Here is a 13375-nt window from a genome sequence, read left to right on the forward strand (position 1 = left end):
AGGCCAGAGGGAGATTGCTGATGATAAATTTTGAAATGAGTCGCTAGAGGACTCTTCAATTCACCCTTTTTAATATCGATATGTGTTCCCCGATGCGTATCTGGAGTTCCCGTTTGGTCTTCCCTATGTATAGTTTGTTACAGGGGCAGATGATACAATATACCACCATACATGAGCGACAGTTAATAAAAGTCTGGACTCTATATTCCTTCACTCCCCTTGCATCCATAAATTTATCTGCTTTCAGGACATATTTACAGTGAGAGCAACTCCCACATTTGAACATGCCCTTTGGGCGTTTCTTTAACCAAGCCTGTCCTTCTTTTGTTTTCCTCCTAAACTCTGAGTTAACCAAGATGTCTCTGAGGTTTGGGGCTCTCCTGGGCACCATACTTGGTGAGTTACCTACCAGGGTCCCAATTTTAGGATTCAAAGTCAGGTACGACCAATTTTTAAGCATAAGGTTACATAAGATTTCCCAGTGGGAACCATATCTTGATATAAAGCGGACTCTATCATCCCTTTTAATTCTTTTTTCAATCTTTTTTTCCAAGAATTCATCTCTATTCAATCTTAGGGAACGATTGTATCCACGTTTTATTATTTTTGTGGAGTATCCCCTTGATTCGAATCTCCCAGATAGTTCCATAGCCTCAGTCTTAAATTCATCGAAATTCGAACAATTTCTTCTAATTCTCGTGAATTCTCCTACCGGTATTCCCTTTATTTGGGGGGGGGGTGGTGACTACTGGCTAAAAGTAATGTGTTTCCTGCCATTGGTTTGCGGTAAGATGATGTCCTCAACATATTATCTTCTTTATATATGTTCAAGTCCAAAAAGTAAATTGAGACCTCGCTATGGGTGTATGTCAAAGATATATTCAAGGAATTTTGATTAAATTCACTCAAAAATAGATCTAATTCGGATACCGATCCTTTCCAGCAAACCAAAATGTCATCCATAAATCTATACCAGCAGGCCACAGCTCCGGTGCTAGCGACAGCAACATTCACTTGAATGTGCATCCTCAGGACGCACATACAAATGAATATTTAAGGCTACAGGTAACATTAGGCCTGCAGCCTATAAGGCGCTGGGAGTCGCACAGGCCGGGGTGATGACGTCACATCATCACGCCGGTCTGCGCATGCGTCCCGCCAGAGAGGCAGTTTAGCACTCCGTCTGTCGCTGGAACAGGGCATGGTAAGTACAACCTTATTTTTATTTTTTTTAAGAAACTGTGTGGCAGTATATACAGGGGGAGGGGGGCTGTGTAGCACTATATACAAGGGGAGGAGGGGGGCTGTGTAGCGCTATATACAGGGGGAGGGAGGCTGTGTAGCGCTATATACAGGGGAAGGGTGCTGTGTCGCACTATATACAAGGGGAGGAGGGGGGCTGTGTAGTGCTATATACAAGGGAGAGGGGGCTGTGTAGCACTATCCACAAAAGGAGGAGCAGGGCTGTGTAGCACTATATACAGGGAGGAATTGCTGTGTGGCACTATATACAAGGGAAGGGGGGTATGTGTGTCACTATCTACAGGGGGTGTGTGCGGCACTATCTATAGGGGGGCTGTGTGGCAGTATCTACAGGGGGGTCTGCGTGTGGTGCTATCTGCAGGGGGCTGTGTGTGGCGCTATCTGCAGGGGGCTGTGTGTGATGCTATTTACAGGGGGTGACGCTATCTACAGGTGGATGTGTGGGTCGCTATCTACAGGAGGGGTGAAGCTGTCTACAGGGGATGTGTGTGGCGCTATCTACAGGGGGTGTGTGGCACTATCTACAGGGCCTGTGTGGCGCTCTCTACAGGGGGTCTGTGGCACTATCTACAGGGGGTCTGTGTGGTGCTATCTATAGGGACAGTGATGTAATGAGGGATTCTTTCATTGATGCCTATAATTGGTGTTTATAACTGTCTATTTTACTGCTGTACTTGTAATATTATAGTATTTAAAAAGTAATTTAAAACTAATTTAAAATAATTTTTCTTATTCTCTTATTTAGTCACTATCTTAGCGTTTACTGGGGGTATTACTTTTGGTCACCGGATCACCCAACGATTGATGGAGACTTGCCCTGCTCCCTAACTGCCCCACTCAAGAGCTTCCAAAACGTAGAGGGAATATTGGCCATGTGTGTTACTGTCTGCTGAGAGAATGCATTCAATTCTGTCCAGCGGTGTAGCTATAGGAGCCTTAGTCTTATAGATATGCTATCTCCGATATGTATGTAAAAATTTATATTTTTGGAGGGGGTGGTAAATATATGTCTCGGGGGGGGTGGGGGCTTGCGCCCCTGATCTTTTAAGACCCTAGCAACGCCCCAGATCATTCCTTAGTCTTTATGATTGTCCGTTAATATTTTGACATTCTATATTAATCAATATACTTTGGATTATTTCACTCTATAATAAATATTAGCTGTTTATAGCACCCAGTGCCTCTGTATCTTTGTTTCTCACTTCATGAAGTCACTCCACAATTGTTGACACAATCAATTCCCTCACATTTAGAGTACTGGGTGGGGTGTAAGCTTACTTATGTGGCAGCAGGTGACTTGCCCCTTGACCCTTTATACCCCTATCTGAGTTCCCCATGACGTGGGGTCCCAGCAACGGGTTGTACCCTTTTCTTTAGGGCACAGATTTCGCTTGTGGTTATATGACTTCCTACCTGGATTCATCTAATTTTGCATTATGTACAGACCTACTTTGATGATGCTATCCAATTTACTTTATCTCAGCCATATTTACTGTATTTAGTATTTTATACTGTGTCACTTACATCGCTTGGTGGCGCTATTGATTATTCCTACCCCCCTAAGAAGAAAAGTGGTATGGGTAAACATATAAATTGCATGTATACCAATGCCAGAAGCCTCAATAACAATATTGATGAATTAGAGTTGATAATGCTGGAGGAGAATCGTAACATAGTGGAGATAAGTGAGACATGGCTGGATGATAGCTATGACTGGGCTCTTAATATGCAGGGTTTAAGTCTGTTCAGAAATGATCGTACTAATAAGAAAGGGGGAGGGGTTTGCTTATACGTAAAATCCTGACTAAAGCCGATACTGTGTGATTATGTCTATGAGGAAAATAATCACGTGGATTGCCTATGGGTAGAAATAAGTGGAGGGAGAAAGAATAATAAAATACTGATAGGGCTTTGTTATAAATCTCCAAATATAATGGAAGAAGCTAAAAATCCACTAATAAAGCAAATAGATGAGGCAGAAAATCATAATGAAGTCATTATTATGGGGGACTTTAACTGCCCTGATATAAACTGGGAGGCAGAAACCTGCATGTCTAACAAAGGAAACAGGTTTTTGACAATAATTAGACAATTACCTTTCACAACTGGTGCAAGACCCAACAAGAGGGGAGTAATTCTAGACCTAATTTTAACCAATAGGCAGGACAGGATAACAAAAGTACAGGTTGGGGTTCATCTAGGCAGTAGTGACCATAACATAATAAGTTTTCATGCATCCTTTAATAAGATGTTTGGTAGAGTACCCACAAAAACACTAAGCTTCAGGAAGGCCAATTTCCATGGGCTAAGGGATGACCTTAACGGCAAAAACTAGGATAATGGCCTCAAAAATAAAAATGCACAAAGTAAATGGGACATTTTTAAAAGCCTCTTAAATAGGTCCTGTGAAAAATATTTACCTTACGGGAATAAGCAACCTAGAAACAGGATGAAACTGATGTGGTTAAATAAAACAGTAAGGGGGGGCAATAAATGATAAAAAGAAAGCGTTTAAACTACTAAAGCAGGATGGTAGTGATGAGGCATTAAATAATTATAAAGAAGTTGTGTAAAAGACAAGTAAAGGAAGCAAAGATTGAAACAGATAGACTTGTTGCCAAAGAAAGTAGAAATAGCCCAAAAATATTTTTCAAATACATAAATAATAAGAAACTGAAAAGTGAAAGTGTTGACCCTCTCAAAAATAATCTGGGTATAATGGTGGAGGAGGATGAGGAAAAGTCCACTCTACAAAACGCCTTATTCTCTAATGCTTTTACACATGAAAATCCAATGTCAGACAACATGATTAGGGATAAAGTCAATTCTCCATTAAATTTCACCTGCTTAACCCAGCAAGAAGTGCAGCGCCGCCTTAAAGACACTAAAATAGACAAAGCACTGCGTCCAAATGGTATACACCCCCGCGTTCTGCAGGAATTAAGTACCGTGATAGACAGACCCTTATTTCTGATGTTTAAGGATTCTATCATGACTGGTTCTTTACCAAAGAACTGGTGCATAGCAAATGTGGTGCCAATATTCAAAGAATATAGACATGTAAGCTTAACCTCCATGGTGGGTAAAATAGGGTTTTCTAAGGGATGTTAGGCCTCATTCACACGACAGGGTCCGAGTGTCGGCCGGGAAAATCGGCCGTTTTTGGCCGATTTTCCCGGCCGGTTTGCATCCGGTTTGCATCCGTTCCGATTCCGTTCCGGGCCGAGTTGCCGTTTTTACCGGCCGATTTGGACCCGATTTGCATCTGTTTTTTTCCGTGTCCGTTTTAAAATCGGATGAATTTCATTTAAATTTGTTGCCACACACAGCCCTTTGTAGATAATGCCACAGCCCCCTGGTAGGTAATGCCACCCAGCCCCCTGTAGGTAATGCCACACAGCCCCCTGTAGGTGATACCAGACAGCCCCCTGTAGGTGATGCCACACAGCCCCCTGTAGGTGATGCCACCCAGCCCCCTGTAGGAGTACCACCCTGTCCCCTGTAGGTAATGCCACCCAGCTCCTTGTAGATAATGCCACCCAGCCCCCTGTAGGTGATGCCACCCAGCCCCCTGTAGGTGATGCCACCCAGCCCCCTGTAGGTGATGCCACCCTGCCCCCTGTAGGTGATGCCACCCTGCCCCTGTAGGTGATGCCACCCTGCCCCCTGTAGGTGATGCCACCCTGCCCCCTGTAGGTGATGCCACCCAGCCTCCTGTAGGTGATGCCACCAAGTCCCCTGTAGATGATGCCACACAGCCCACTGTAGGTTGCACCCATCCCCCCCCTTTCCAGGAGAAGTCACTGACTTCAATGTCCATATATGGACAGTGTAGTCACTGACTTCTCCTGAAGAGGAATTCCATGCCACAGGTCGGGAATTCCGCTTCAGAAGTGAGTGACGTCACTGTGTCCATATATGGACAGTGTAGTCACTCACTTCTCCTGTAGCGGAATCCACGGCCATAGAGTCGGGGATTCCGCTGCAGAAGTGAGTGACATCGCTGTGTCCATATATGGATAGTGTAGTCACTCACTTCTCCTGTAGTGGAATCCCCGGCCATAGAGTCGGGGATTCCGCTGCAGAAGTGAGTGACTTCGCTGTGTCCATATATGGACAGTGTAGTCACGCACTTCTCCTGTAGCGGAATCCCCGGCCGGGGATTGGGGATTCCGACTCTTACAGGGAGCAAAAAAAGACCCTCCTCCTCCTCCTCACATGCACTCTGCACTGTGAGGAGGAGGAGAAAATCGGTCGTGTAAATAGCCCCATTAGGGGTCTATTATTCCTAATGCAGCCGGGTGCCGGCCGATTTATGAACGGCCTGCACCCGGCCGGGAAACCCTGTCGTGTGAATCCCGCCTTATTCTCGAGTATCTCGAGTATCTCAATGGAAATAAACTGTTAACGCAGCATCAGCTTGAGTTTTGAGGGATCGTTCTTGTCAAACCAATCTGACCAGCTTCTGTGAGGAGGTAAGTTCTAGATGGTTAGGCTGTGGATATGGTTTATCTAGACATTTCAAAGACGTTTGATACTGTGTCGCATAAAAGGTTGGTATATGAAATTAAAATGCTGGGACTGGGGGAAAATATGTGTAATTGGGTTAACCACTGGCTCATTGATAGAAAACTGAAGGTCTTTTTTCAAGGCTAAATAGGTTTAGTTATTTTAATCTTTCCTCATAACTTAGATTCTCCATGCCCCTTATTAGCTTCGTTGCTCTTCTTTGTATTTTTCCAACTCCAGGGCATCCTTTCTATGAACTGGAGCACGGAACTGAACTGCATAATCTAGATGAGGCCTTACTAATGCTTTGTAAAGTGGTAATATTATATCACTGTCCTGCGAGTCCATGTCTCTTTTAATACACGATAATATCTTGCTGGCCTTTGAAGCAGCTGATTGACATTGCATGCTGTTATTTAGTTTATGATCTACAAGTACACCCAGATCCTTCTCAACAAGTGACTCCCCCAGTGTAGCTCCCCCTAGGACATATGATGCATGCAGGTTGTTGGTACGCAGATGCATAACTTTACATTTATTAACATTAAACTTAATTTGCCAAGTGGACACCCAAACACTTTACGAACATCTTCCATAGACTGAACATTACTACATAGCTTGGTGTCATCTGCAAAAGTAGAAATAGTGCTATTAATTAGAAATGAGCGAACTTATGAAAAGTTCGGTTCGACTGGTTCGCCGAATTTCACGAAAAAGTTTGATTCGGACCGAACTAGTTCTGACCGAACCTGTAATTTCCGTGCGCCGAGCATGGTACTGTCCAGGGTGCTGAAAGAGTTAATGGGCTGCACTAACTCTTTCAGCAACCTTGACAGTACCATGCTCGGCGCGCGGAAAATAAAATTTTAATGTAATAAAAAATAAATAAATACGTTCATACTTACATTCCTCCTGTCCGGCCTCCAGCGATGACGTTTCATCCATGTCGCCGCTGCAGCCAATTACAGGCTGCAGTGGCGGTCACACACGTCACGTGACCGCCTCTGCGGCCAATCACAGGCTGCCGCGGCCGCTGCGGCCAATCACAGGCTGCCGCCGCTGCGGCCGATCACAGGCTGCCGCGGCCGCTGCGTCCAATCACAGGCTGCAGCGGCCTCTGCAGCCAATCACAGGCTGACGCGTCAGGAAAGAAGGTCGGACTGGAGGAAGAAGAGGGACTCGTCACCAAGACAACGACCGGGTACGTATGAAATGCTTTTTATTTTATTTTTAATCAGCAGCCTCTTTTCTCTATCAGTGATTGATAGAGACAAGTGGCTTCCGATTAGTATAATATTTTTGTAATATTTTTTCTGCCCGCCCGGGTTCGGTCAAAACGTGTTCGGCCGCAACCGGTGAAGTTCGGATTCGCTGCGAACCGAACTTTTCGCGATGTTCGGACCGAAACCGGGTTCGGTTATCCCGGTTCGCTCATCTCTACTATTAATCCCATCCTCTATATCATTAATAAATAAGTTGAATAATAGTGGTCCCAGCATGCAACCCTGGGGTACACCACTTATAACTGGGGACCATTCAGAGTAGGAATCATTGACCACAACTCTTTGGATACGGTCCTTGAGCCAATTCGCAATCCAATTACAAACTATACTTTCTAAACCTATAGTTTTTCATTTACACATTAGACGTCTATGAGGAACAGTGTCAAATGTCTTTGCAAAGTCCAAAAAAACAACTATATCCACAGCACCTCTGTCTAGGTTTCTGCTCACCTCTTCATAAAAACAAATCAGGTTGGTTTGACAACTTCTGTCCTTAGTAAAACTGTGCTGGATGTCACTTACAACATTTTTTGTTAAATAATCCTGTATATAGTCGCTCAATAGCCCCTCAAACATTTTCCCCATGATGGATGTTAAGCTTTATGGTCTATAATTACCCGGGGAAGACCTAGAGCCCTTTTTGAAAATAGGCCCCACATTTGACTTGCGCCAGTCCCTTGGCACTATACCAGTCACTAGAGAATCTCTAAATATTATGAAGAGAGGGACAGAAATAACTGAACTGAGCTCTTTAAGAACTCTAGGGTGTAAGCCATCTGGTCCCGGGGCCTTGTGTACATTTATTTTATTTTATTTAGCTTTGACCATATCTACATTCAGCGAATTCAGTATATCAACTAATATATTAACAGCACTCGCACCGGCTACATCAGCTACTCTTTCTTCTTTTGTATATACAGAGCTAAAAAACCCATTTAGTAACTCTGCCTTCTCTTGATCCCCTGTGACCAACTCTCCATTACCACGTTGATCCAGGGATTTAATCTGATTGCCATATTTGGAGTCACGGAAGAACTTTTCCCCTAATGAGGCAATTGTCATCAACCTCTTGGGGGTTTTGCCATACTCTGGATTAACACGGTAGGATTATAGGTTGGACTTGATGGACCCGTGTCTTTTTTCAACCTTATCAAATATGTAATTTTAACTCAATATTTTTAATTTTTTCAAAAAATATAGGGGAAAAAGCACACCAATATTTTTAAAGCATTTTCTCCTGAGTACAGCAATACCCTATATGTGGTCATGAACTGCTATTTAGACAGACAGCAGGGCTCAGAAGGGAAGGAATGCCATTTGGTTTTTAGACAAAACACAATTTGCCTATAAGGCAACTAACCCTATTTTCCACACTACTAACAGAATGTATTGAATTGTTCTATTCAGATAATTTATAATAATGAAAATAACCTTTATTAACCCCTTCCCCCTGCTTGCATTCTGGGCCCTAATGGCCAAGCCATTTTTTAAGTTTTTTCATCGTCACATTCGAAGAGCTATAACTTTTTTATTTTTGCGTCAATGTAGCTGTATAAGGTCTTGTTTTTTGCGGGACAAGTTGTACTTTTTAATAGCACCATTTTGGGGTACATATAATTTATTCATTAACTTTTATTAACTTTTTTTCTTGCGTCCTAAATCTACGTCGTTTACCGTGTGGTATAAATAACACAATAACTTTATTCAACGGGTTGTTACGATTGCAAAGATACCAAATTTGTAAAGATTTTGTATGTTTTACTACTTACACAGTAAAAACACTTTTTTTTTTAAATTATTTGTTTTTGTGACTCCGTATTTGAAGAGCCACAACTTTTTTATTGTTCCGCCGATGCAGTTGTATAGAGGTTTGTTTTTTTGCGGGACGACTTGTAGTTTTTATTGATACTATTTTAGAGTAGATGCGACTTTTTGATCACTTTTTATCTCATTTTTTTAAAGTCAGGATTGACAGAAAACAGCAATTTTTCCATTGTTTTTTATTTTATTTTTTACGGCGTTCACCGTGCGGGTTAAATAATGTAACAGCTTTATAGTTGGGGTCCTTACGGACGCGGAGATACTATGTGTAACTTTTTTGCTTTATTGTGGGGTTTTTTTAATAGTAAAGGGGAAAAAGTGAGTTTTTAATTTTATTTTTTTCACATATTTTTTATTAACTTTATTCAACTTTTTTTTTAAACTTTTTTACTAGTCCCACTAGGGGACTTTAATATGCGATCATCCGATCGCTTTTATAATACACCACATTACTTTTTATTTTAAACGGACAGGCACCTGCTAGGACATGCCTCTGGCATAGCCTTGAAGGCATTCCCTACAGGTAGACCTGGGGGCCTTTATTAGGCCCCCGGCTGCCATCGTAGACACAGACCTCCCTCCCTCTCTCCAAAACAACTCAGATGCGGCGCCCGCTATTGAGCACCGCATCTGAGGGGTTAAACGGGTGAGTTCGATACAAATATCAATCTCACACGTTCGAGCAGGGATGTCCCCAGCCCTCAGTTATCTCTGGCACCTGAGAGCAAGGAGATTCAATGACTCCCTGCTCTGTTTACTTTATTCTGATGCAGCGCCGTGAAAAGGCTATTGCATCAGAATAAAGCCCACTAATGACCGCTGTGAAAAGGCTTATCGGCGGTCATTAAGGGGTTAAAGGCATTTAGCCTATATTTTACTCAAATAGATGTAGTGGTCAGTCTCTGCTAACAACAGTAGAATTAATATACTGTCTATACTAGAGGGAAGAGTCTGCAGACCGCTATCCCAAAATTGATTCTGAGCTGATGGTATGTTAAAAACATTTAACAAAGTCTCAGTATGTGGGTCCTGGGCTTCTGCTTGTAGAAAGCGTATATTCATAACTGCATGCCCTATCCAACAGAATAGATATCCATGCTTTCTCCTGTACTGTTATCTGACAGCGTTATCTGATGGCACTAAGTCTTTGCGCATGCGCCGTATTTAGGAATATCATAAATAAATATAATTAAGTCCGGATGCATGCGCAGTCCTCAGTAACCCATACTTAGACCCTGTGTATTTTGGTGCTACTGAGCATGCGCCAACCGTAAGACGCAATTGGCTCTTGTAGGAGCTTCGTATATTGGCTAAGTCCGCTGTCTATCAAATGTGTCTGAATGACCGGCAATACACCAAGTTACCTGACTGGCTCCTATACACTGGTCCTCCTTTAGTGACGTCCTACGAGCTTTTATTCGCTTCAGACTTTCTGTTTCCATCGCCATTGCCCCATTGTACCCCTGAGGACGTCATCTCGGTGAAACATGCTTGGGGGGGCTTTGTTGAATGTTATTGTGCTGCAATAAGTACAAAAAAAAAATTTCAAATAGTACTAAAAAAGTACAGGTGTACATATAGTATTAAAAAAATGACAGACACAAATAGTATTAAAAAATTACAGGGCTATAAAAGGCACTAAAAAATTAGATGCATACAAATATTACTACAAAATTACAGGCGTACAAAGAGTAGTAACAAATTACAGGCATACAAATAGAACTAAAAAATTTCAGGCAATCAAGTAGTATTAAACAAGTAGTATTAAAAAATTGCAGGCTTACAAATAGTACAAAAAATTTAGCGGCATTACAAATATTTCTAAGATTTACAGGTGTACAAAAAGTACTAAAAAAATACTGACATAAAAATTGTGCTAAAATATTACTACCATACAAATAATACAAAAAAATTACAGGCGCACAAATAGTACTAAAAATTTACTGGCATACAAATAGTACATAGAAATTACTGCCATAGAAATTGTACTAAAAATGACAGGCCATTGTGTTAAGAAATTACTGAAGTGCAAATTGTACTAGAAAAATTAATGGCTTACAAGGAGTACTAAAGATTACAGACTTACAAATTGTACTAAAAAATACTGCTGTTTAAACTGTCTTAAAAAATTACTGGCATACCTATTCTGTACTCTAAATTACAGAGGTGATCACAAGGAGATGATGAAGTGAAAATGTGAAAATTGCTTGCGTACAATTTATGTATCTAAAATTGATAATTTGTGCACAATTTATGTGCTAAAAATTGTTTACTAGCGCACAATTTATGTACTAAAAGTTATGGAGGTGATCACAGGGAGGTGATCACAGGGGAATGATGGGTGTGATAGTGTGGTGGTGAACACAGAGGGGTGACCACTGGGGGGTGACCACAGATGGGTGATCACAGGGGAGGGTGATCACGGGGGGAGGTGATTACAAGATCACAAAGATGATGGGGGTGATCAGAGGGTGAGATCAGTACTGGGGTGAAAACGCAAATAACATTTATTTTTATTTTTTTATTGCTAACGGCCCTGTTATTCACAAGCTCTTTCTCTAACCGCAACATAAACTCAACCGTGTCAATCAGAATGCAGGCTAAAAAAAATAAATTGCCATTTTTAACTTTTAACACGATGATTGGTCAGTCAGCATTATCTGACCTATCACAGCGATCGTTGGGGTGGGATCACTCTGATTTGTTCCTCGGCAGTTAGTGATTGGCGGTTGTTGAGTTTAAAGCAATGCCGTAACTATATGGAAAATGGCGCTAACCACTTCCCACCCATGATGTAAATGTTTGTCCTGGGGCGGGAAGGCGTTAAGGAAAGAAACTACACAAGATTGTACACAGACAATTTATATACATACTGTTCAGAAATAATAAAATCAATGTTGCCAAACTGGCAGCATAACATAGTTAACATTTAATTATGCACTACTTATCTAGCTGGAGCTGCATCAGAAAGCAAATATGTACACCTTTCAGGCATATTGGTCCTGTCAAATAAGGCAATTCAATGTTAAAGCTACTTTACATTCATAAGAAGCAGGTTCCAGAGCATAAATCACAGAAACAAGTGATTACTAATATCCGAGATTGCAAATTACAAACTCATTTTGTAGAAAACAATGAAGAACATCAAGGCTTATGTTTACTTTATCCCCATAAAGCAGAGGTATCTGATTATGTTTCAGCCCAGTAAATATCTTGAAATTAATAAAACAAAAATCTTAAAAACGGCACTGAAACCACTGAACACAGTCTCAAAAGTAAGCATGTTACTAGCATACAGAAGATACATCATTTGCAAAATTCTAAATGATATTTTTCACAATTCCCTTGAATTTTTTTTGTAAATAACTAAAAGATTCTTTGACAAGCTAAGGAGACAGCCCAAAGTTCCAAATATCACTTCAAGCAGAATACTCCTATATCCCAGTCAAGTTTCAAGTACCAGGCCATTGCAACCTATAAGGTTTTTGTATGGTTTTTTTTCAATCTCGTATACGATGCCATTTTTAATGACATTTGCTTTATGTTTTCTTGTCTGTCATGCGAAGACTCAAATAATTTGCCATGCATTTGCTATTGGAATTTCAATATTCCCTCTCAGCTATTGTGCCCATGGTCACTGACCGCTGGCACAGTATATACTCACCGTTAGCCACGACCACAGGACACTGAGAGCTTGCCCTGCTCGGAGACGCCAGCACATGCGGCTGCACTGTTCCTCTGCTTCATCTAGGGTGCACACGCGTGCTCGTCGCCTGCCTTAAAGACCCAGCGCAAACACATATGAAATGTTCCCTATCCAATCCCAATGCACCCTGGACAATAAAGGACTCTGCCCTCTTCTTCCTTGCCTAAGTGTTGTTATGTCTGCCAATATTGGTTATTGCAAATGGTCCATTTGTTGTATCCTGTATTCTGTGGTTCCGTAACCTGTATCCCGTATCCAGTAATTGTGTTTGTTCCAGTGCGGTCTAGTGTCTGTGCCAAGTGTCATGTGTGCCAAGTGTCTGCCATGACAAGTGTCTACCACACCAAGTCTCTGCCAAATCTCTTGTCCTAAAGACTATCATTAACTGTTGTTTGGCAAGCTGCTTTTCCGCTACGGCAGAATGGCCTAGTGGGTCCACATACGCCATAGCCGTGACAGTACGCTCAGGCCATGGATCCCGCTAGTCAAACCAAAACCGCGGTGCAGATGATGCAAGCAGGCATGTGTGACTTACGGAAACGCCAGGATCAGCTCTTACAAGCTATAAACTCCATAATTACCCATTTGAATCTATCTTCTGTACCTCCTCAGGCTGCATCCGCTGCTTGACCACCTGCTATCCCTCCTGCCTGCCCTGGGTCTACAATTTCGTTGCCACTACCTCCTCCCTACAACGGAAATCCTAAGACCTGTAGAGACTTTGTCAACCAGTGTACTTCAAGTTATGTGCCCATCTCTTCCCCTCTGATGAGGCCAAGGTCGCTTTTATTAT

The sequence above is a fragment of the Rhinoderma darwinii genome, chromosome 4, assembly GCF_050947455.1.
Source record: "Rhinoderma darwinii isolate aRhiDar2 chromosome 4, aRhiDar2.hap1, whole genome shotgun sequence".
NCBI lineage: Eukaryota > Metazoa > Chordata > Amphibia > Anura > Rhinodermatidae > Rhinoderma > Rhinoderma darwinii.